Here is a 21,283-nt window from a genome sequence, read left to right as displayed (position 1 = left end):
CTGTTCCTGGGAGGTACAAAATAAAAGGCAGACTACATAGAAATTACTTAAAATGCAAAAATGGCAAAGGGAACTATTGCTGCGGGTAGATTATAAATGACTTTAGAGATTTGGGGAAGCTAAATCACCCAGGCCAACTGAAAAACCGTCACTTTAATCTGAAGATGGTAAACTCTCCCTGTAATTTGTTCATGTATTGGGACACCCTCTTATTAAATTACAGTGTTTTATAACTAGTGAATAAAATTGGTATCATGTTTACTATGCAAAATCCCCACTATTTTTCAAATGGATGTGTATTTTAATATGAAATTGAAATTTAATATCAAAAGCACCAGGCAATAAAACCAACCCACCTAGTTTCAAACCCTGCTTAAATTATTTTTTGAATTTTGTATCTAATAACATAGTACAATAACACTGAAACAAGATTAACACTGTGATACTATTTGTTTAGGAAACCAAGAGTGTTGCTATAGAAACAGACATTCTGCATAACTATGGAAACAGTGACAGTGTTGTAAATAAACATACTGGAAGGGGAACCATGTAAACTTAACATAAGAATTCTAAGAAGAATGGAGAGCCAGGAGGTGGAGAGACGAGGAATTCTATTTTTTTAATGTATATATATAAAGCAAACATACTTATATATTTTTTATCTCTTGGTAGGACTCTTAAGCTAAATTTTCAAAACCTTGATTGTGGTTTCTGTAATCTTCTGTTAGTTCCTCTTTTCTCATTAACTGTGCAAATCGTAACCTGTTTTTTTTTTTAAATATATTTTTGTTACCTATTTATACTTAATGATAAAATTCACTGAAACTTATGTTTGACTCAACTTTACTTCAGTAACATTTTAGAAGCCAAATGACTTTTCCTAAAAATGTTAGAACGGAAAAAAAAAAAATGCAGAGCTAATATGTTTAACTTACTGCATTCTGAGGTCCTAAAATAATGCTTTTAAAGCATTATATTGTACATATTTAAACCCCCCCCATTTTTTTTTACTTTGGTTATTAAGAGAAAATTAGGGTGTTTTTTTTTTTTAATGCTATGACCATTTGAAACCATAGTTGGAATACACATTATTTTTCCTTCTTTTGTGACCGAGTCCCAGGCTACCTTGTATCCCAGTGGAAGGTTATGACTGTGTCTTACTGACCTTTGCAATTGTCCTGAAATCAAGACCGTGGCACACCCAGGAAGTACTCACACACTGTGGCATGAATGGATCCATAAAGTTATAAAAGCAATGAGCTATCGCATGACAATATAACACCTGAAAAACAACAGAATGCCTCATGAAGCCAACTCCCTGGGAGTGATTTGGAAAGTTTGCTGGGCGGTGAACAGAAACTGACCTGATCTCATCCAATAGGCAAGTGCTGTTGATAACAGGAGCCCCATAAAGCCAAGGGGGGCAGCATGGAGACAGGGAAGGAAGTCGGGGAGGAGCCACGAACCCGTGAACGCAGGTGGAAGGCACAGCCCTTGTTCACTGAGACCGACAGGTCTCCCTGAACTGTCCCTACTCGTGTGTTTCCCACCACTGTCACCACTGGGAGGTCAAACGGTGTCGAATGTAACCGTCCTTCTGGAGCCCAGGATCACATTCACGCCTACACGGTTAGTTCCCGAGTCTTGAAACTTGGCCAGATGAATACCGCATGTACAAACACCTACTACATATCTTCCCATGTTTTTAAAACCCTAGGACAATGCTTTTTTTGTTTTAATTTGGAATTGTCATTTCTGATGATCCCTAAGAGGGCAGCAAATTAAAATTCTAGATAAACGTTTTTGGACCAGATCACTGGCTTTCAAATTATGTTTCAGGGAAGGGGAGGGCTGGGATGGGGTCTCTGCATCACCCTTACACTGTGCCTCAATGGACCATCTCCGTGGCTCACAGAAAATACCCAACAGAAACACGCTTGACAACTGTCAGACAGAAAATGCCTTCCAACTTTAGACTTCTGTGATTCTCTGGTTCCTTCTCAATCTAGAATTACAGAACAGCCACTGAAAAAGTGTTTTTAATCCAAGGAGCTCTTCAGAGTACAGCTAAGAGTCCGTTACCTGGGACAGCATAGTTAACACCGTCGGACATCTGCTGCATGTCTACCAGAGGCCAGGAGCACTTGGCGGCGGGGACAAATAACAGTGAGCAAGGCCCCCGCGTTGGCGCTGGAACCCCCACGAGATGCCGAGAGTCAGGGCAGGGTCCGTGGCCAAGGCCCTGTGAAGTCACAGGGGGCGGACGCTCAGGAAAGCCCCCACCTGTTTCAGGCTCTGCTGTTGCCATCCTGAGTTTTCAATTATTTTATCTTCGAACTTCTGCTTTTAAGTGAGGTCTGATGGGATATTGAAGCACAGACATGAGCCGACACAGGCTGGGAGACACACTGGGGCCTTGTGCATAAAGGTATGACTGTAGAGAGCTCAGGCCAGAGTAATAGAATACCACAGACGGGAGGTTTATAAGCAGCAGACATGCATCCGTCACAGCTCTGGAAGCTGGAGGACCCCAGTCGAGGTGCCAGCAGATTGCGCAGATCAGGTGTCTGTCCAGAGCCCACTTTCTGGCTTGCTGACAGCTGCCTTCTCACTGAGCGTGGGGACGAAGCTGTCCACAGCCTCCTCCCGTCCTATCAGGGCACCACTTTATGTCCTCACTGAAACCTGACTTCACTTGTTTACTCCAGAGACAGACGCGCTGTTGGTTACGACTTCAACATAGAAATTTGAAGGGGACATAATTTGCCCATAATAGTTGATTCTCCTTGCTTTGTTTTTTTATGGTTAAAAAAAAAAAAAATGGAATCAACCACAAAAAGCAATTGTTGGTTAAACTAGTACAAGCACTAATTGGAAGGTGGCATGCTCATTCAATATTACATTTTTCAAGGTTCTTTCATAACATAGAAAAGGTCTGGTTCGTGGGATAAGTGGAGAAGTCAAATAAAACAGTGTGTGTGTACACAGTGTATACATACACTGGTGAAGAGAGAGAACTCTGCCCAGAAAAAGGTAGTTGGCAGATGTGACTATGTTTTGGGAGCGATTGTGTACACCGAGAGATAACTAATACAGATGCCAGACAACGAAACGCTGAAAGAGAGCCAGTCTCCTAGAGGATCTTCAGATGTAATTGTCATAAGCCCATTGCTGCCTGCACCCCAGAAACAGGGGAATAAATCTCATTCATTTTAAAGCAGCTTTCGGTTGTTCAGATGGAATTATAATGCCCACCTTGTGATGACACCCCCCAGAACAACAAAGCGTGCATGCACTGCTCTGGAGTCTGGTCATGAGAATGACATCCACCATCATTGTCCGTGTGATAGGACCGAAAGCTTGCGAGGCCCATCACAGTTAACGAGTGACAGAAGAGAAGAAAACAAACACAAAAGCGCCGGGAAAGGAGCTATGGAATCAGAAAGGCCCCTTCTGCCTCTTCCTGGGTGTGACCATAGCCAAGTTGTTAAACATCTCTTATCCTGAGGTGACCCACTTGTACACAACCAGGATACTGATGCCTAATTGCGTGGTTTTGACGTTTCCATGAGAAAGACAGCAATTGCACCTGCTGTAGACCAGACATCTTAGGTAAAAGCTGTATGGCCATATCTCGTTCCACATATTTGAGCTGTCTGGAATCATGCCTGCCACATGGTAGGTAATCAGTAAACTCTGGTCCCCATCTTCTCCCAACATAGGAGATGTATTCATGCTCATGTGTCGGTGATCTCATTTATGAGCCCTGATACAACAATCCATTACTTCCCCTTTGTGATTATGGCAGACATCTTCTTGTAGCTGTGCTCTAACTAGAAGAAAATAATTCATCCGTTGTGATTTCAAAGTAATAAACATTACAATGAATCATGCTAATGAATATTTAAAAGTTACTGTTACCCAGGGTGGCTTTACTTCTGAAGCATCCTCACTCAGGCAGGGTCATAAAGAGGGGAAGGACCACTTCATTTTCCCCCTGAGGATCTCCCAGAAGCCCCCAGGTCTCAGATTAGCTCAGGGGTCTCTAACGCGGCGGGGGGGGGCACATGCCCCGAAGCCCGAAGGAAGTGAAGAATTGCGGTGCAAGGACGGCTGTCAGAACCTCCACTTCCTACTTGCTTGTCAGATTCAGAGTTTCACTTGTTTCTGTGTATCTTTTTTAAAGCTCAAAATATGTTAGAGGACTTCCACATCTCTAAGCTACAAATTAAAAAATTAGTAACTTTGGATATTTATGATTGAAAACTTTTTGCTGATGGGTGTGTCCCCCCAAAATATTTAGGAACCTCTGCTTAGAGTGTTGTAAAATTAGAGCTGTAGAGCGCCTGGGGGGCTCAGTGGGTTAAGCCTCTGCCTTCAGCTCAGGTCATGATCTCAGGGTCCTGGGATCCAGCCCCAGCACTGGGCTCTCTGCTCAGCGGGGAGCCTGCTTCTCCCTCTCCCTCTGCTGCTCCCCCTGCTTGTGCTCTCTTTCTCTCTCTCTGTCAAATACATAAGTAGAGTCTTTAAAAAATAAAATAAAATAACAAAGTAAAATAAAATTAGAGCTGCGGCTGAAACTTAGCATTTATATGGACTGACACTGATTATGTCACCCGACTCACAACAAGCTTGTTTCACAAAAATATAAGAAAAGAAAGCAGCTGGATTTTTAAAAAATATTTTATTTATTTATTTATTTATTTATTTGAGAGAAAAGAAGAGCATCCAAGGGTGGGGAGGAGTGGCAGAGGGAAAGGGAGAAGCAGGCTCCCTGACGAGCAGAGAGCCCAGTGTAGGACTTGATCCCAGGACCCCCAGATCATGACCTGAGCTGAAGGCAGACACCTAACCAACTGAGCCACCCAGGCGCCCCAGAAAGTGGCTGGATTTAAAGGCAATTTCCTAACTACTGGTAAGACTGCTGCTTGCTTTTTCAGATAAGATATTCCTAGATAAATGACCATGAGGTGAAAACACTTCCAGAGATGACTATCAGAACATGATTTGCACTATGCTTTGCAATGGTTCCCATCTTTGTTGTTGATGGAGGAGAGTTTCCTGACAGAGCTCCAGAACAGCCAAGAGTCGCTCGTCCTCAGTGTCTAAAATATCAACGACATGACATCAAAAGGACAGGCACCAAAAGCAGAAATAAACACGTGGGACTACATCACACTAAAAGGTTTCTTCTGTGGAGCAGAAGAATCAGCAGAACGAGAAGGCAACCTACAGAACGGAAGAAAATATTTGCAAATTACATGTGCGAGAAGGCATCAATATTCCAAGCACATGAAGAACTCCAATTGAGTTATAAGCTATTGAATTAGAGCTAACTAACTAACTAAATGAATGCCCCCATTAAAAAGTAGTCAAGGGACTGGAATAGACATTTTTTTCTTTCCCAGCAAAGACAGACCAGTGTCAGTAGGTAAATGGAAAGGTGGTCAGCATCGCCGGTCATCAGGGAAATGCAAACCAGAACCACAGTGAGAGATCACCTGACACCTGCTGCAGAGCCTATTACCAAAAAGACATGCATAACTGTTGTGGAGGGTGTAGGAAAAGGGGAATGTTCTGCTGGTGAAAATGTAGGTTGGTACGGACATTATGCAAAACACTATAGAAGTTCCTCAAAAAGTTAAAAATAGAACTACTGTATGATCTAGCTATCCCACTTCTGGATGTACATGCAAAGGAAATAAAACCATGATCTCTGAAGAGTTATCGGTACCTATGTCTGTTGGAGTATCATTGGTAATAGCTAAGGCAATGGGAGAAACCTAATTTTCTCCAGTGGATGAATAGATAAAATGTGGCATTTACATGCAATGAAATACCAATTCAGCCATAAAAACCGAAATTTTGCGACAAAATGGATGAACCTGGAGGGCAACCTGCTAAGTGAAATAAGCCAGACACAGGAAGGTAGGTATTGAATGACCTCGCTTATGTGTAGAGTCTAAGCATGTCACAGTCCCAGAAGCAGAGAGTGGAGTGGTGGTTATTAGGGACTGGGTGTGGGGAAAAGGGTACAAATGTTCATTTACAAGATGAGTGAATTCTGGGGATCTGATGTACAACATGGCTGTTGGAGTTAGTAATACTGGTTTGTATACTTGAAATTTGCCAAAAGGGTAAATTTTAAGTGTCCTTATCACACACAGACACATACAAGGTAGCTATGTAAGGTGTCGGATACCTTATTCAGTTAATTCATGATCAGTTAATTGATTGTGGCAATCATTCTTCAATATGTCAAACCATCATGTCATACATCTTAAATAGATACTTTTTTCATTTTTCCTGCTTTTTAAAAAAATTGCACTCCAGTATCATTAACATACAACATACAACAGTGTATTAGCTTCAAGTGCACAATATAGTGACTCAACAATTCTGCACACCACTCCGTGCTCATCAGGATAAGTGTGCTCTTAATTCCCATCCCCTACTTCACCCCTACGCCCTACCTGCCTCCCCTCCGGTGACCAGCCGTGCGGTCTCTAGAGTGAAGAGTCTGGTTTTTTGTTTCTCTCTTTTCTTTGTTTGTTTGTTTTCTTTCTGAAATTCCACATGTGAGTGGAGTCATATAAACATACACACTTTTATGTGTTGATAGCTCTTCAATAAAACCAGGGTGGAAACGAGGTAAACTCTGTTGTGCGTTTCTGAGACAATGGTGAGCTGATGTGTGGCGGTCATCATGAGAAACACTGCCCCCCCTTTTATTTGGATCAGGACCCTTATTCCTACTGAACGACAAATACTTCTATTAAAACAGGACAAATATTGATAGACTGGGTGGATATTGCCAAAATGGTGAACTACGCAGTGGGGAAAACCAGTTCTGAACAAGCGACCATTACTGTACAGGGCATCTCCTACAGTCATACGTTGGTTCCATTAGTTTGAGGATCTACGTGCAGATGAAGCAGATTTTTATTCTATCAGATCTTTATCCAGTTACTCCAATGCCCATTTCAAAATGTGACATCAACCTTTCTGTCTATATATTTAATTCCTGCAATCACAATAGAACTCCTTGCTTTCAACTTTTAACCCAATAAGTGACGGTATAAAATGGATACCCTTAATCGGCACAGCTGACCTAGAGGAAACGCTTCTTTTCTTACTGGGGCAGACCGGGATGGAGAAGATAGGCGTGCAAGTGTGTTCCTCGCACGGAATGCCATCTCGGGGGTCCAGCGGTCACAGCAAACAAGAAGTTTAAGGGGGGGTGAATCACTTGCAGTGTGTTGCACAATTACAGAATATCTAAGCAGAAATCTTGCCAAGGATTCGGGGTAACTAATGACTTTTTTGGCCTGTTACAACTTTTGAAGTTTCACGTTGAGTCACATTTCCATTGTGGTTTTACCCAATGGCCTGGTGTCTCTACCTTTGATATTTAGACTTACCTATTGGGAATTTCCTCAGAGGAAAGTAAAACTCTAGTGATGTTGTATTCTGTGCAGTAAAAGTAGATTTGAATGAGCTTTTCGGAAGGGTGGCATGGACTGTAATCAGTCATAGCCGATATGAGCCAGCGGATATGCCCATTGATAGAAGACCGGCTGATAGAACTAGCTCTCAAAACCAGGTCAAAGCTATATTTAAAGAAAACCCACGTCAATTATTGAATAAATGTTTTCACATGACTTGTGATCAAGTATTGAAAATGTGTTTGAATTTAAGTAAGATCTACACATACCAATAAGTGTTGTCATCTTTATGAATAAAATCCGCTTTTCTTTCCTGATTTTTTTTTTTCATGATTGTAAATGATAAATCCATCCTCATGCAGTAAGGGCTTTCCCCTGGGTAATTCCTGCTTGATACTTTAACATTTTTACATTCATTATAGAGTCACATGGAAATAAAATGAAATTTTGCATTTTTGCTTCTCTGTAGATGTTTAAATTAGGATATAATGTAGAGTAAATACACACCCTCTTGGACAGTTTAAGTGTGAAAAATGGCCTTCTAGTCCACACAAAAGCACCTTGCCTATGTGTGGGTACCTTTCTACCCCACTTAAGTCTCTTCCCCTTGCCGGTGAGGACACACAACGGACTTCGCCGATGCAGAGGTGGGGCCTTAGCTTTTGTCCCCAGTGTTCATGTCCAAAGCCATGGGTTCTGCTTCCTTGCTCTGGACCACACACACCCTTGCCTTGCTCGTTCACACAGCATGGTGCTCTTTGGGGGTGTCAGTCTCTATTTCTCCCCCTTCATCTGAATTCTAACCACATTTATTTTGTGAATTGCTCCTGTGGTCTGCAGACCGTGATTTGCTTTCTGTCATTGCTAAGTGTTTCATAGGGACCACTCCCTCAGGTCCCTGGAAGCTCTGATGGGATGGGATCATCTCACATATGACTTTGGCTCTGTGTCTGCCCAGTGAATGAGTTTTCTGGGGCCACTGGGATAAAGACCCACACCCTGGGTGGCAGAAACAACAGACATGTGTTGTCTCATAGTTCTGGAGCCCAGAAGTCTGGGACTCAGGGCTGGGTCCTACTGAGGCTCTTGAGGGAGGATCTGGTCCCTGCCCCTCGTCCACTTCTGGTGGTTTCCTGGCAACCTTTGGCACTCTTTCCCCCACCCTGCATGTCAGACTTTGTCTCCACTTGGCCTACTTCCTCTGTGCTAGCCCCCTTCTTACGAGGGCACCACTCAGATTGGATTAGGGATCATCCTGATGGCACCTTTTAACTGAGTTCCCTCAAAAAGGCCCTATCTCCCAAAGAAGGGCACATTTCAGGCGATGGGATTAGGACTGCAACCTATGAGTTTAACCCAATTTAACCCATTACACCTAGTTAAGTGTGTGCCTAGATGTCCCCAGTTCCTGCAGATCCCGGAATTCACACCCATAGAGACCTTGCTGATGGAAATGCCAACATTTTGAAGGCAAAGCAGATCAGGAAACGTATCTCAGCAGGGCTCCAGGTTTGAGAATGTAGCTTGTTGGCATATTTTTGTTTGTAATTTGGGGGTTCATCTATCCCACTTTCTTGTTCCTCTCCTTCCACGTCCATCAGGACAAAAGAAGCAGAAAGCTCAGTCTTCCCTTCACCATCACCAGTTTGACTCTGAGCCAATGGGGCCCTCTTGGTTTGCTTCTATTTTTTTTTAATTTAATTTTATTTATTCATTTGACACAGAAAGAGAGAGAGCAAGAGCAGGAACACAAGCAGGGGGAGTAGAAGATGGAGGAGCAGGTTTTCCGTGGAGCAGAGAGCCCGATGCGGGGCTCGATCCCAAGACCCTGGTCCCACGACCAGAGCTACAAGCAGATGCTTAACGACTGAGGCACCCAGGCACCCCAACTTTGCTTCCATTTTTAAATCTCAAACTGTTTTAACCGCTGAGTCTAGCAAATCTCACCCTGGAGTTGACACTTCTACTCCTAGTTCTTCCTCAAAGTCATCATATCAGGCAGAATAAAATCAAGTCTTTGTTTTTTTAATTCCATTTTTTTTCATCTGAGAGTTAATGAGTTCACCTGGGTTTAAGGAGATTTGTAATGGATTTTCAAATCCTTGCTATTATTATTTTTATTATAATGTTGGATTATTAATACCAAGCTAAAAATGTCACTCAATATGCAAAACGAGGTGATAAGTGCCACTTGGCTTTTAAGAAGTACATTATATAAGCAGTCCATTATAGGAATAATCTGAGGTTATAGGCAGCTCTCGAAAGACTGGGCAAATAAGGTTTTAAAATGAAGGCACTCGCAGGCCATTATAACAACTAAATTGGTAAAACATACTAGAATCCCAGCGTAATAACTGTCCCTTAGAGAATAGTGACAAATTGTATTAATGTTATATTTTTTTTAATGTAAGAAAACAAAACCCGGTTGAGGTTGAAAGTGTTACCGTCCAGCGATATCCATACAGAAGAACAGAGGATCTGTGCATGTTCCCCAGGTGTCAGGCTGGAGGGGACCCCGGATCCCTAACGCACGGGTCATCACCTAGTGGCCTCCCCCCGACATTCCCAACAGGTGGCAAAGCGCCAATCATCTCTCAGGGCTGTCCTTGCAGCACCAGAAATGACAGCAGTCACTCTCCCATCTGCAAAGAAGCAGCAGTTCTGATCACCAGGATGAGTCAGTGGGAAATCCGGAAGGGCCAAAAAGGAACCTGTAGGATGAACAGAAGCCCGGTGACCACGAGGCACTGAGGGTGGACGGTGTGGAGCGATGCACAGGTGCAGGCTCGGCGTGCAGCCCTGATGTTCACACAGGGCGTTGACGGCTGATGGATGAGCTGCTTGGGAAGGCAAAAAAAAAACAACCTCTGGTCTCACAGACTTACTGTAAGTCCCCTGACCCTGCCATTTGCCTCAATTAGCTCCAATCACGAGCACACAATGAAAGGGATAGAAGGTGACTTCTGACCTACACCATGTCCCAAAGCGCTCATGCCCCGTGAACCATGGGGGCAATTTCCCTGCCTGCAGATGTGGGAGGATGCTAGCTAATGCATCGTATGGACAAGAAAGTAACAAGAGCAGTGTAAAAATAAAATAAAATAAGAAAAACTAAAACAATAAGATAAAGTAAAGTAAAATAAAACAAACTATGTGTGACTTTGTGCACTAAAAAGCATGTTTCCTCCCGCAAGAATATGAAGTCTTGTGTGTACGTGTGTGTGAGAATCATCGATATGTAATCCAAAAGTGTGCTCATTTCATTTTAACCTTAATTTTTCATTATCTAAGATAGTCACACAGTTTAAAATTCAAAAGATATCATGAGGGGCACCTGGGTGGCTCAGTGGGTTAAGCCGCTGCCTTCGGCTCAGGTCATGATCCCAGGTCCTGGGTTCGAGCCCCACATCGGGCTTTCTGCTCAGCAGGGAGCCTGCTTCCTCCTCTCTCTCTGCCTGCCTCTCTGCTTACTTGTGATTTCTCTCTGTCAAATAAATAAATAAAATCTTTAAAAAAAAAAAAGATATCATGAGAGGGAATCAGGAAATTCTTCTTTCGGAAATGTTTTCGGATGGAGTTCATTACACGAGATGGTCAGGCTCGTGACTTTGGAATCACACTTTCAATTTTTTGCTTGTTTGTTTTTACGAGAAGCGACATTCCCCCAGATTAATCAGCAGCTACCACTAAGAGTCACCCAAACACTGTGCCTCAAACAAAGGCAATTAATTTGCAGACCCTAGGGCTGGAAGGACTTTGAATGACATCCACAAGGAGAACTCCAAACTCTTTGGACCAAGAGGCACATCCCTGGTCCAGGATTCAAATTTTCTGGAGTTTTCTGCACAAGTTTAAAGATTCAGACAAAATCTGTCATGGGACATACAAACTTAGCCTTTGGAAAAAAATCAATCATGTCATTAATTCAATTAACTGTCACTGGCATTGCATTATTCACTGAATTACTGATTTTTTGGATGACCATTTTAATTGCTGAAATAAAAGTAAAAAATACTCCTTGGCTTTTTATATGCTCCAGAGAAATTAAGGGCCAAGATAGTTATTCAGACAATTCATGTCAAAATAGGTTTCTGACCTAAATTGTTGGCTTTATCGTGGCTTACAACAGCAGAAAATTGTGGCAGATAACCACCTGAATTAATTTAGAAAATGTCGTTCCTATCTGTGTAATGTGCGAGCATAGTGGTCCCTGTGGTTATACACTTATTCTGTGTTTCCTCTTCTCTGTGTTCAGTGAAATCCCACAAAGGAAAAAGACTCATTCCTAATGGTCATTTAGGAATGTGTTTTTGCTGAAGATCAAGGGAACTGGGTGGTCTGGCGGGGGAGGACGTGTATTATGTATCTACAGAAATGCTTCTAAAAACAAAATTCATCGTAACTGACATCTAGAAAGGCTAAATGCAAATTGTACGAGTTTTTAATGCCTTAAAAGACTCCATTGCAAGCACTTAAATACCATTATTTTTAATAAATGTAATTTTATTTCTGCTATAAAACTGGGAGAGAATTTTGCAGAGGAAATTTTGTCCCTGTTATCTGGACAAATCATATGGTGAAAACTTTTCTAAGACTGGAAGGCTCAGCAACTTTAAAGGCCACCTTGATTGATACAACTTTCTGCTCCAGGGACTTTGGCATCAGACAGAACTGAGTTCAAGTCCAGACTTGGAGGCTTTCAGTAGAACACTGAAAAGATTTCTGAACCTCTCTTAGCTCCATTTTACTCATCAGTAAAATGAAATGAATAGAAGGTACTGTAGTGCCAAGACTTGGTTCAGTTAGGAATAGCATGACATGGGATAAGGGGATTACATGAAAATGAGAACAACTCCTTTCACGGAAAAACTAAATTACATAAGGGGATTCTGATGAATCATGGCATAAGAGGGTTGGAGATATGATGACTTCTGCTCAACCACTTGAATCAGCCAGGATGAGCTGGGTTATGCTGCAGTAACAAAGGAACGCCCAGTCTCTGGGGCTGGGCACACAAGCCTTTGCTTTTTCCCTTTTTGGTTCCACGGATGTTTGAGTTCCGGGCTGGAAGGGCTCACACCCCCCACAGAGCAGCCCTTCGGCTGAGGGGACAGAACACAGCCTTCCGAACTTGACTGTCTGGGTTTCCACCCCAACCCACTATCTTTCTGTTCTGTGACCTTGGAAGTTGACTTAACTTGCTCTGAATCTGGTTATATCATCTATAAAGTGGGGAAAATAAAAGAATCTACCCTTGCATGTTGTTGGGAGGAATAAAATAAGTACTGAATGCATAAAGCATTGGGATCTATGCCTGGCATGGAGTAAACGCTATGTGCACGCTAGCAATGTTTATTCTTTTGTTTTACAACAAGGCAGCATATGTCTTCTAATGACGTTCTGTTAATGCATTTACGCAGGACCTTCTGACTACACATCAGGGTAGACGTGTGACAGTGAGAACCATCGACTCTCCTCTCAATTTCAAAGTGAGTTTTCTGAAGACTATGAATACATTTAATTTCTCTGCCAGCCTCCATGCAAAGAGAAAGAGGATTGGCTCTGGAATCAGCTACTGGGGCGTCCAATCTCAGCTCTGGAACTGACCTGGGTTGGGGGCAGCACCAGGCAGATCAGGAAACTCCTCTCTCATTCTGCGTCCTCCTCCGTAAACAAGGGTAGGATAACACTGCTTCATAAAGCTATGGTAAGGAATAAACCTGGACTTGCATAGAAAGTGTTTAGTGTCACACCTGGAGCCCAGTAAGTCCACAAATGTACACAGTAACAGTATTAGTAGCATCCATGTTACTGCAGTAGATCCCTAACTGTCAGGTCCCTGATAGGGAGATGCGTTTTACAGAGCATTCTCCAAAAACTGGTATCAATTCCTGATTCTCCGACTGCTCGCTTACTTGACGGGTGTCCTAGAGTTGGGTCCCTGATTATTTATTGATAGCCTGTGGTAATAAGTGCACTGTTTCCTTATCTTAAATGGATTAGGCAGGATATAACCATCTTAAAGAGAAGTCCAACAGCACACATGGTAAACAGACTGTAGGTATTAAGACACTAGCTGCAGGGTTTTTGTGTTTTTTTCTAATTGACAAGCCCTTTCTGAGGATCTACATTGTGCAATCAAAAATAACAATGTCAACAACAGTAATGATAGCTAGTATCCTTGAGAGCTGGCTTTGTGCCTGGGATCTCACAGTCCTTGCAAATCATCCCCGCAGCAACACCGGAAACCTGGTATATAATTATCTTTTTCTGTGCGAACTTAGTGACTTAAGCCCACAATGCCTGGGTCTTTAAGCACATCTGTAGGTTTGTCGCCTAGACCTTCTGCAGGTCTATCCCGCGCTTACCCACGCAGCTGCCCTTAGCTTGCAGGTTGGCAAGACGTTGGGTTCCGCTGGAACAGCTAGGCTCTGTGCCTGTCTTTCCAGAATGGCATTCTTGCCAAGCCTCTTCTCAGAATGGAAGCCCCAGTGCATCTCCCTCACCCCTGCACAAGCTCACACGGTGCTTCCGGTGTCCTGTATCCTGCTTTCCCGTGTTTTAATGTCTGGTTGGCCAAAAAAGGTCTGGGCAAAGCCTGGATTCGATGCGGAAGAGGAGTTCCTGCAGAAGGAGTGATGAACATCTACCAAGTGCACGATCTCATTTTTACCAACACAGAATCCGAGGAAATGGGCATTAAGTATCTTGCCTACACTGTACAGCCAGCGAGTGATGGCACAGAATTTGAGCCCAATGCAGCTCATGTCATTTTATTCTTAGTTCCAGTAAACTAGTAATCAATTGGCATTTTTTTTTCTATTGGAATTTTGTTCAGATGAAGTCAACAAACTAATGAGACAAACCCACAACTTGACTTTCCACTATGCCTCTCATACTACATCATGAAAGACATTACGGCAGGGAGCTGGATTTGCTACCCAAAATCCATTCAAGTCACTGTCCTTTGCTTCCTCCTCTTTGGAGATCAGAAAACTGATTCCAAGCCCCCTTTGTGCTGGGATGCAGACATGTGGCAAAGTTCTGGATTATGAGAGGTAGGTAGATTTTCCTGGGAGGCCTATACTTTCTAAATATGTTTTAAAAATAAAGAAAAGAAAAAGGAATAAAAGATAAAAAAGAAAGTTTCTTTCAGGAGAAAGTTTTGAACTCTTCTCCTTTTCTTTTTAACAGCTTTATTGAGTTATGATTGATAACTCAATTATAGAATTGATTACCATAGGGGTAATGGACATAATTATCCCCTCCAAAGTTGTTTCCTGGTGTCCTAGCTCATTATTTCCTCCCTTCTTTCCTTCCTTCCTTCCTTCCTTCCTTCCTTCCTTCCTTCCTTCCTTCCTTCCTTCCTTCTTGTTGTTAGAAGAACACCTAATGGAGATCTTCCTCTGACCTTCTTCTGTGCACAGTGTGGTCTTGCTAACTACGTGTGACGTTGTGTAACAGATCTCTGGAGCTCACTTATCTTACATAACTGAAATGTTATGCCCATTGAACAACAATCTCCCCCCTTTCTCTAAACCTGAATGTGGAGCTGCCTGCATCAGCAGCAAGCGTCCTAGAACATTGAGAAGAAATACAATGCAGAGATGATGAATCGCAAACCAAAGGACAATACTAGGTCTTTGAAGATGTTCCCAAGCATTGGCCCCAATCTTCCTCGCTGACACTTATTTTTATGCGAACTAAGCACAGTGTCAATCCTGTCTCTATGAACTGTGCTCTCTGTAACTTGCACCTAAGTATAATCCCACCTCCAGGAAGATGTGTAGAGTCATTTCAAGACTGCAAAGTTGACAATGCAGAAGTTTTTCAAGCAATTAACTAAAGAAACAATCCTAGCAAAACTTTTATAATGTCGAAAAACTTGATCATTTTACAAGTGCCGATCTCACCTTGCTGAGGAAGGACACAGTTGCCAAAATTAAAGCCACAATTAAGTCAATGCTTTCCTCTCCTTTGCTTCTGGAGCCCGAGATGCAGGCCTCAGTGAGGTGGGGCTCAGGCACATGGCATTGCCCAGGGAGCTTGCCATGTGGCCTTGAAACCGACATGTTGCAATTTAATGAAATAACATGGAATGGTTTTAAAAAATGTATTTGCCAAGTTCGGATAGAAACCCACTAACATCATGGATAATAAATTTCTGAACATGACTGTTGAATAAGCAATATACATCCCTAATATATCGTCCAAACGAGAAATCATTTTTATAATTTAACAGAAAGGTAACTCTTGATTCAATGACCTACATCAAGCAGGTCAAATTAAGCACAGGATCATGTTGGGTCAGAAATACAAATGAAAGCACTTTCAGATTCTTTACGTCATACACACTCTCTCTAGGAGAATAATTAAGACATGTTAATCCCTGGTCACTTCAGCAAGAATGGCTTTATTTTCTAATCAAGTCCAGGTTATCGCTGTTAATTAAATATCTTGCTTTTGCACTAAATTGTGCAGCAGCAACTGAAGAGTTCAGCTCCTTTCTTCAAAATTAATTTCATGCAGAATGAAGAAAGGAGCACCAGGAGAGCAGAAAGAAATCATTTTTGCTTCAACCAGTATCTCCCCTTTTTTCCTAAGAAGAGATTAAATTGTTTTGAACAAAGGGTACAGGGTAAAGCACCCTGGTCCAGTACCAGAGAATTTAATGAGATTTTCATTTTATTGATAAAACACCTGCTGTTCAAAGATGATCGAAGTGTGCCCCTTGTAGGATGTGGCTGCCACTCTGTCATGTCCACGTGCCAGGTGAAGGGTGGAAGTCACCCTCTGGATCCTTCCAGGAGAAAAGAAACATCTCTTAGGCCTCAAAATAGCCAGAACTGTGTGCAGAGTAGTCTCCATATTTCTTTGCCAATCCTGAAACAAAAGTCAAAACAAACAATTTCAGAATACCAGGCACAACTTGGGTCATCATCCAGCAGACCAGTTGATCAATCAATAAATATTCCTTTTCACAGTGTAAGGGATGTACCTGAAGGGGGCAAATACATCCACAACCCCTTACCGGAGTCCTAACAGCATCCTTCTAAGCCGGGTGGGTGGGTAGGAGCACACACACCATGGGAGATCCCAGAGCGCCAGGGAGCAGAGCCAGAGAGGCAGACCATGGCCAGTGCCCTCCTTGTACCGCCGGTTGGAGACGCCTTGTCTTTGTCTGCTTGGGCCACCTCCCACCTCTGGAGGCCAGGAGTCCACGATCAAGCTGCTGGCATGGCCAGGTTCCCAGCAGAGCTGTCTTCCTGACTTGCAGACCACTGCCTTTCTCGCTGTGTCTTCACATGGAGGAGGGAGAGAGAACTCACGGCTGTCTCCTCCTCTTCTTACAAGGACACCAATCCTATGGGATCAGGGCGGCATCCCAATGACCTTGTTTAACCTTAGTTACCTCCTGAGAGAGCCCATCTCCAACTACAGTCACACTGGGAGTCAGGGTTAGACCATATACATTTTGGAGGGACATAATTCAGTACACAGCAGTCCCTGGGCTGGAGGAGGCCAGAGCCGGGCTGCTTGATTATGAGGCTGGAATATCTTCATGGGGATGAGGCCCAGGGCTTTCAGAGACCATGACCGCTGCATGGCGAGGCATGAAACCATCAGAGTCTGACTTCCATTGGCTCCAGTCCCAGAATTTGTTCTCATGCCCTCGACAGGCCTTTGCTTTCCATCCAAATAATTAAAAATTACCCCAAACGTGAATAAATAGATGGGACTTAGAATCTCTGTCTTCACACACATGTGACTTCCAAAGATGGCACGGTTAGTGAAAAGCTCCTAGAAATGACGTTTGTGTTGTTCTTTATTACTGGACGGCTCCGTGCAAAATATCTACAGAGGCTGACAGACACACCTAAGACAGAAGGGCTTCTTCCCTTCAGCTCCCGGAGCAGTAACACACTCCTAGGACCAGGGCTTCCGGCATGTTTGCTCGTGGGGTACCCCAAGTGCTTAGATACAGCCCCTGGCACCCAGTTCCAGCGTTCCGGGTATCAGGATGGACGACAGGCCGTTCCGCAGTGGTGTTCTCCTGAGCCCCTTCTGATTCTCGCCTTCTAGGAAGAGAGCGTCTGCCCTTACCCGTAAAACGGCTTTGCCTGTTGACTTACCATGGATGTGTTCAGGCTGCTCCTGGCCCACCGTGGTCAACAGGAAAACACCAGTGCTCTGGTATTCATTGAGTGGAATGAGAAAGGAGTGAGTCAGTGGGGTTTGAATGCCCGGAGACACGTGGGAGAGGTTTTTCTGAGAAAAGTGACATTTTCGAAGCAGGAGAAGACCCATCTGGCTGTCATGGGAAGCATTCACGAGAACTGGAGGGAGGTGTGTGGCCCAAGGAAGAAGTTAGAAGGACAGATGGGCCTGACATAAGGAGGACCAAAAATAGGACAGCGGCCGTGGGGACGGACAGATCTGAGGGTCGCTGGGAAGGCAAAGGCTCTTTAGGTCTTTGCAAGGGGAAAGTGGTGGGGTCGGGAAGAGAAGAGAACATGCTCTGGGGACCTCAGTCTTACGGGCTTGGGAGAAAGAGGTCACCATTCACTGGAGGAGAGGAGTGAGGGCTTCCCGCTGCCCTGGTGGTCCCCGTCGTGGAAAGTCTGATTCCTACAGATTTCTACCCCTTGCTAAGACCACATAGTCCAGAGAGGCTCAAGAGGGAGGGATGGGGGAAGAAGGCTGAGGAGGAAGAAGAGGAAGTCTGGTCTCCACCTGGGTGGGCCAGGCCCCAGGACATGACCCATCCTGTGCTGCGTTATAGATCAGATCAGCCGCTGAGGAGGACAGACCTGGACCGGCAGGCACGGTCCCTGAGCCCTGCCCTGACTTCTGTTCCAAGCCCCGGCTGAGGCTGCCCCAGCCTCTCTGTGGCTGTGAATCGACGTTCTCTTAGAAACAACTTTCAAGCCCATTTGTTTACCCAGTTGGATTAAAAGGAGCTCTTGTATGAAGGCAGATCAAAGTAGAGTTGCCCAGTTTATAAAACAGATCAGTGAGGGTGGGGCAGGTGGGACATGCAGCCTCCCACCTGCCTGGGGAGGCTGTTACCGGCCCCGCAGACCGGCTCCATGCCTTTGCAGCTTCTCAGATTCCAAATGCAGAACCATGCCATGGTCTTTTTGCAAGGAATGACAGAAACACAACACGGCAGATCTCTTCTGAGATGACCCCCCACACCAACCCTGCAACCCAATATTTAGATCGAGTTCATTGGGATAATTAATTGCAAAACATAGCAAGTCACTTTGAAAAAACCGTTGATTTCCAGGGACTAAAAATTCCAATAGCCTTTTATTAGGAAGCCAAGAAGAGGAAGGAACCACTAATAAAAATGCTTGTTAGGAGAGCCCATGTGGACATCCTACAACAAGATCTCTGGGCCCCGTGCAGACATTTGGGGCTGCTTTTCCAGGAGTGGCTCTGGGCTTTGCTGTGACCCAACAGCTCGCTTTTGCAAAGCGGTTGGCCGACATTCTGGAATGTAGTCTATGGCTGTTCAATGAATTCTTTCCTCTGACCAAACAAGCTCGCTCTAGAGGTACTGTACACACGGCCACTTATTCCCGTTAGCAACCCCAAACAAGCAAAAGGCCTTACCCAAACAGTAGAAAAGGCTAGGTTATTTTTAAATGTGCTCAATTTAATGTGTTTCACAATTTGTGATTTCTCAACCACAAAAATAAAGGAATTGTACAACTGTTAAAATTACACGAGAATGCAAAAGAATGCATACCAAGTAGGGGAAAAGGCACAGAGGGCAATTCACATGTTATAAATGAATGAAAATAAGAAAATCCTATTTGGAGAGCCTATTCCCATTTTTGTGAAGTCCTAGTAAAATCTAGTCAAGGGAGAAAGAGTTATGAGTTTTGGTGAGGAAGGCACTCATCTAATGTTTTTCTCCCAACAGGCTTCTTGTGTTTTTAAAAATAAGTGTGCTGCACACTCACTTTGAGGAATGTGTTTATAAAGGCAGCCTTGATTACAAAGCCCAGGAGATTACAGCAAGGTAGAGAGGAGGAGGGTTCTTGGTTTCCCAGGGTGGCAGTGACTGCTGAGTGGGTTTAAGTCAACAGAACAGGGCTGCAAATCCCACAGTCCCCAGTCCCACTACAGCCGAGGTGTCCCTAGATACAGAGGGAGGCATCCAGAATGCTTGCCCGCAGGTGTCCCACACAGCTGCCCAGCATCACCAGCACAGATACATCTGGTGGTAAATAAAAAGAAACTTCGCTTTAAGTCCACATTTTTATTTTCAATGTTCAATCATCTTCACACCTGATTTCCACAAGGTTTCCACGCTCTTTTTCTTATGAATGTTGTCCAAAATCGGCAGTTCTCACGTAGTCAAGGGTAGAAACAGACCTGGCTTTTAACACAATTCCATAGTCAAATTTCCCTTTCAATAGACTTGGTAACCAACTAGCCAATGCCACGGTCAGCCTCGCTTTAAAACGACTCACCTCGGGTTACCTGCAGGAAACATCGCTTTACCTGGGAGATAGTCATTTCTCAAAGAGTCCCTTTCATCTGTAAATGAGGAAATGAGTCAGCTCCACTAAGTGTTACCTCATCATTGGTGTTGTGTTATTCAGCAGGAGTAGGAACACATTGGGTTACTCACACCAGCCTGGTATCACCAAGCCTCCAGGTCCTGTCGTTACCTCCTCTTCAAACAACTCCAGGTTCTGTTAGAGATTGGAGCTGCCTCTCTGATTGGAAGAGGGCCCGGCCGGTCACAAGATTGCATGACTCATGGCAACCACTCAACTCTAGCTAAGCACAGAGCTAAAAGAACAAAATGAGCTCTGTGAGGTCATCCCTTTTCTATGTATCTTTAACATAGTTGAGATACAAAGGTTGTTGAGTAAGACACAGAGCTTTCAAACGAGAAGAATGTGTCTCAAATGCTTAGGAAAGCAAACATTCTGGGGTTAGGTTTGATTACAAACACGAGACCTGCTCCAGGAATCTGGGTGTGTGGTCTCGGCTGATACAAAGTATTCCACACGGTTTTAAGATCTGCTAACTGGTCACTTGGGTTGGTCAAAATTTAACCCAGCCGAAATGTGTGGGATTTGATAGCGGTTCTGCCTTCAGAACAGACTGAGAAGCGTCCTTACAAAGGACTGTTGGAAACCTTCAAAAATAATGAGAGCTCCTAAACTTTTTTTTAGGTTTTTTAGTTTGTTTGTTTTTTTTTTATTTTGCCTCGAAATCAAGCAAAATGGGAAGTGTTTGAAAGTGTGGGGATTATCCGTAACTTCTCTCTCTCTCTTCTTTTTTTTTCTGTTCGTTTATAATTACTTAATGAGCAGGCATTGCTTTTATGGTGACAAAAATTCAGTGGAAAGAAATATTTCCAGCTTCCTCTGAGTTCGCTCCGTAAGATGAAAAAAAAAAACCCAAAGCCAAAACAAACGGAGCTAAGTAAATTGACCGCTACCTCCTATCTTGTTGATACCTTTCATGATGATGTTAGTAAAACGGCCTGACCTCAGATGAGATCACTGTTTACCTAACTACACTGCCGGTCCCAGAAGAGCCCACGGGAAGGGCGCTGCTCCAGCTCTCAGCTACTGTAACACCGGCGGCAATCTTTTCTACGAACTTGAATCACTCCTTCTGGTACAAGCCAGCCAAGACGAAGGAAGTATCTTTAATTAAGCTGATGATACCACTTCCTTGGGGTGACTTCAGTAGAAAATTGTAGAACAAAGCAGGGTACAGAACGTTGCATTTGGGAAAGGTTTGGTATCATGTGAAAAGTTATGTTTCTTTCAAATTTAGCAAATCATTGTTTAGCTTCCTTTATC

The 21,283-nt window shown here is 43.6% G+C and overlaps 1 long non-coding RNA gene across 1 annotated transcript; it reads right to left on the bottom strand.

Annotated features, from left to right (window-relative positions):
- Positions 1-15,137: 15,137 nt before the first annotated feature.
- Positions 15,138-20,147, bottom strand: LOC125107954 (uncharacterized). The gene is made up of 3 exons (XR_007129712.1): positions 20,092-20,147; positions 19,931-19,997; positions 15,138-16,328 (listed from the first exon to the last, which is right to left on the bottom strand). It is a non-coding gene; the product is annotated as an uncharacterized LOC125107954 (long non-coding RNA).
- Positions 20,148-21,283: the final 1,136 nt, after the last annotated feature.

The sequence above is a fragment of the Lutra lutra genome, chromosome 8 (genome assembly GCF_902655055.1).
Source record: "Lutra lutra chromosome 8, mLutLut1.2, whole genome shotgun sequence".
NCBI lineage: Eukaryota > Metazoa > Chordata > Mammalia > Carnivora > Mustelidae > Lutra > Lutra lutra.
The sequence above is the reverse complement of the archived record's forward strand: the minus strand, read 5'-3'. Positions and strand labels throughout refer to the sequence as shown.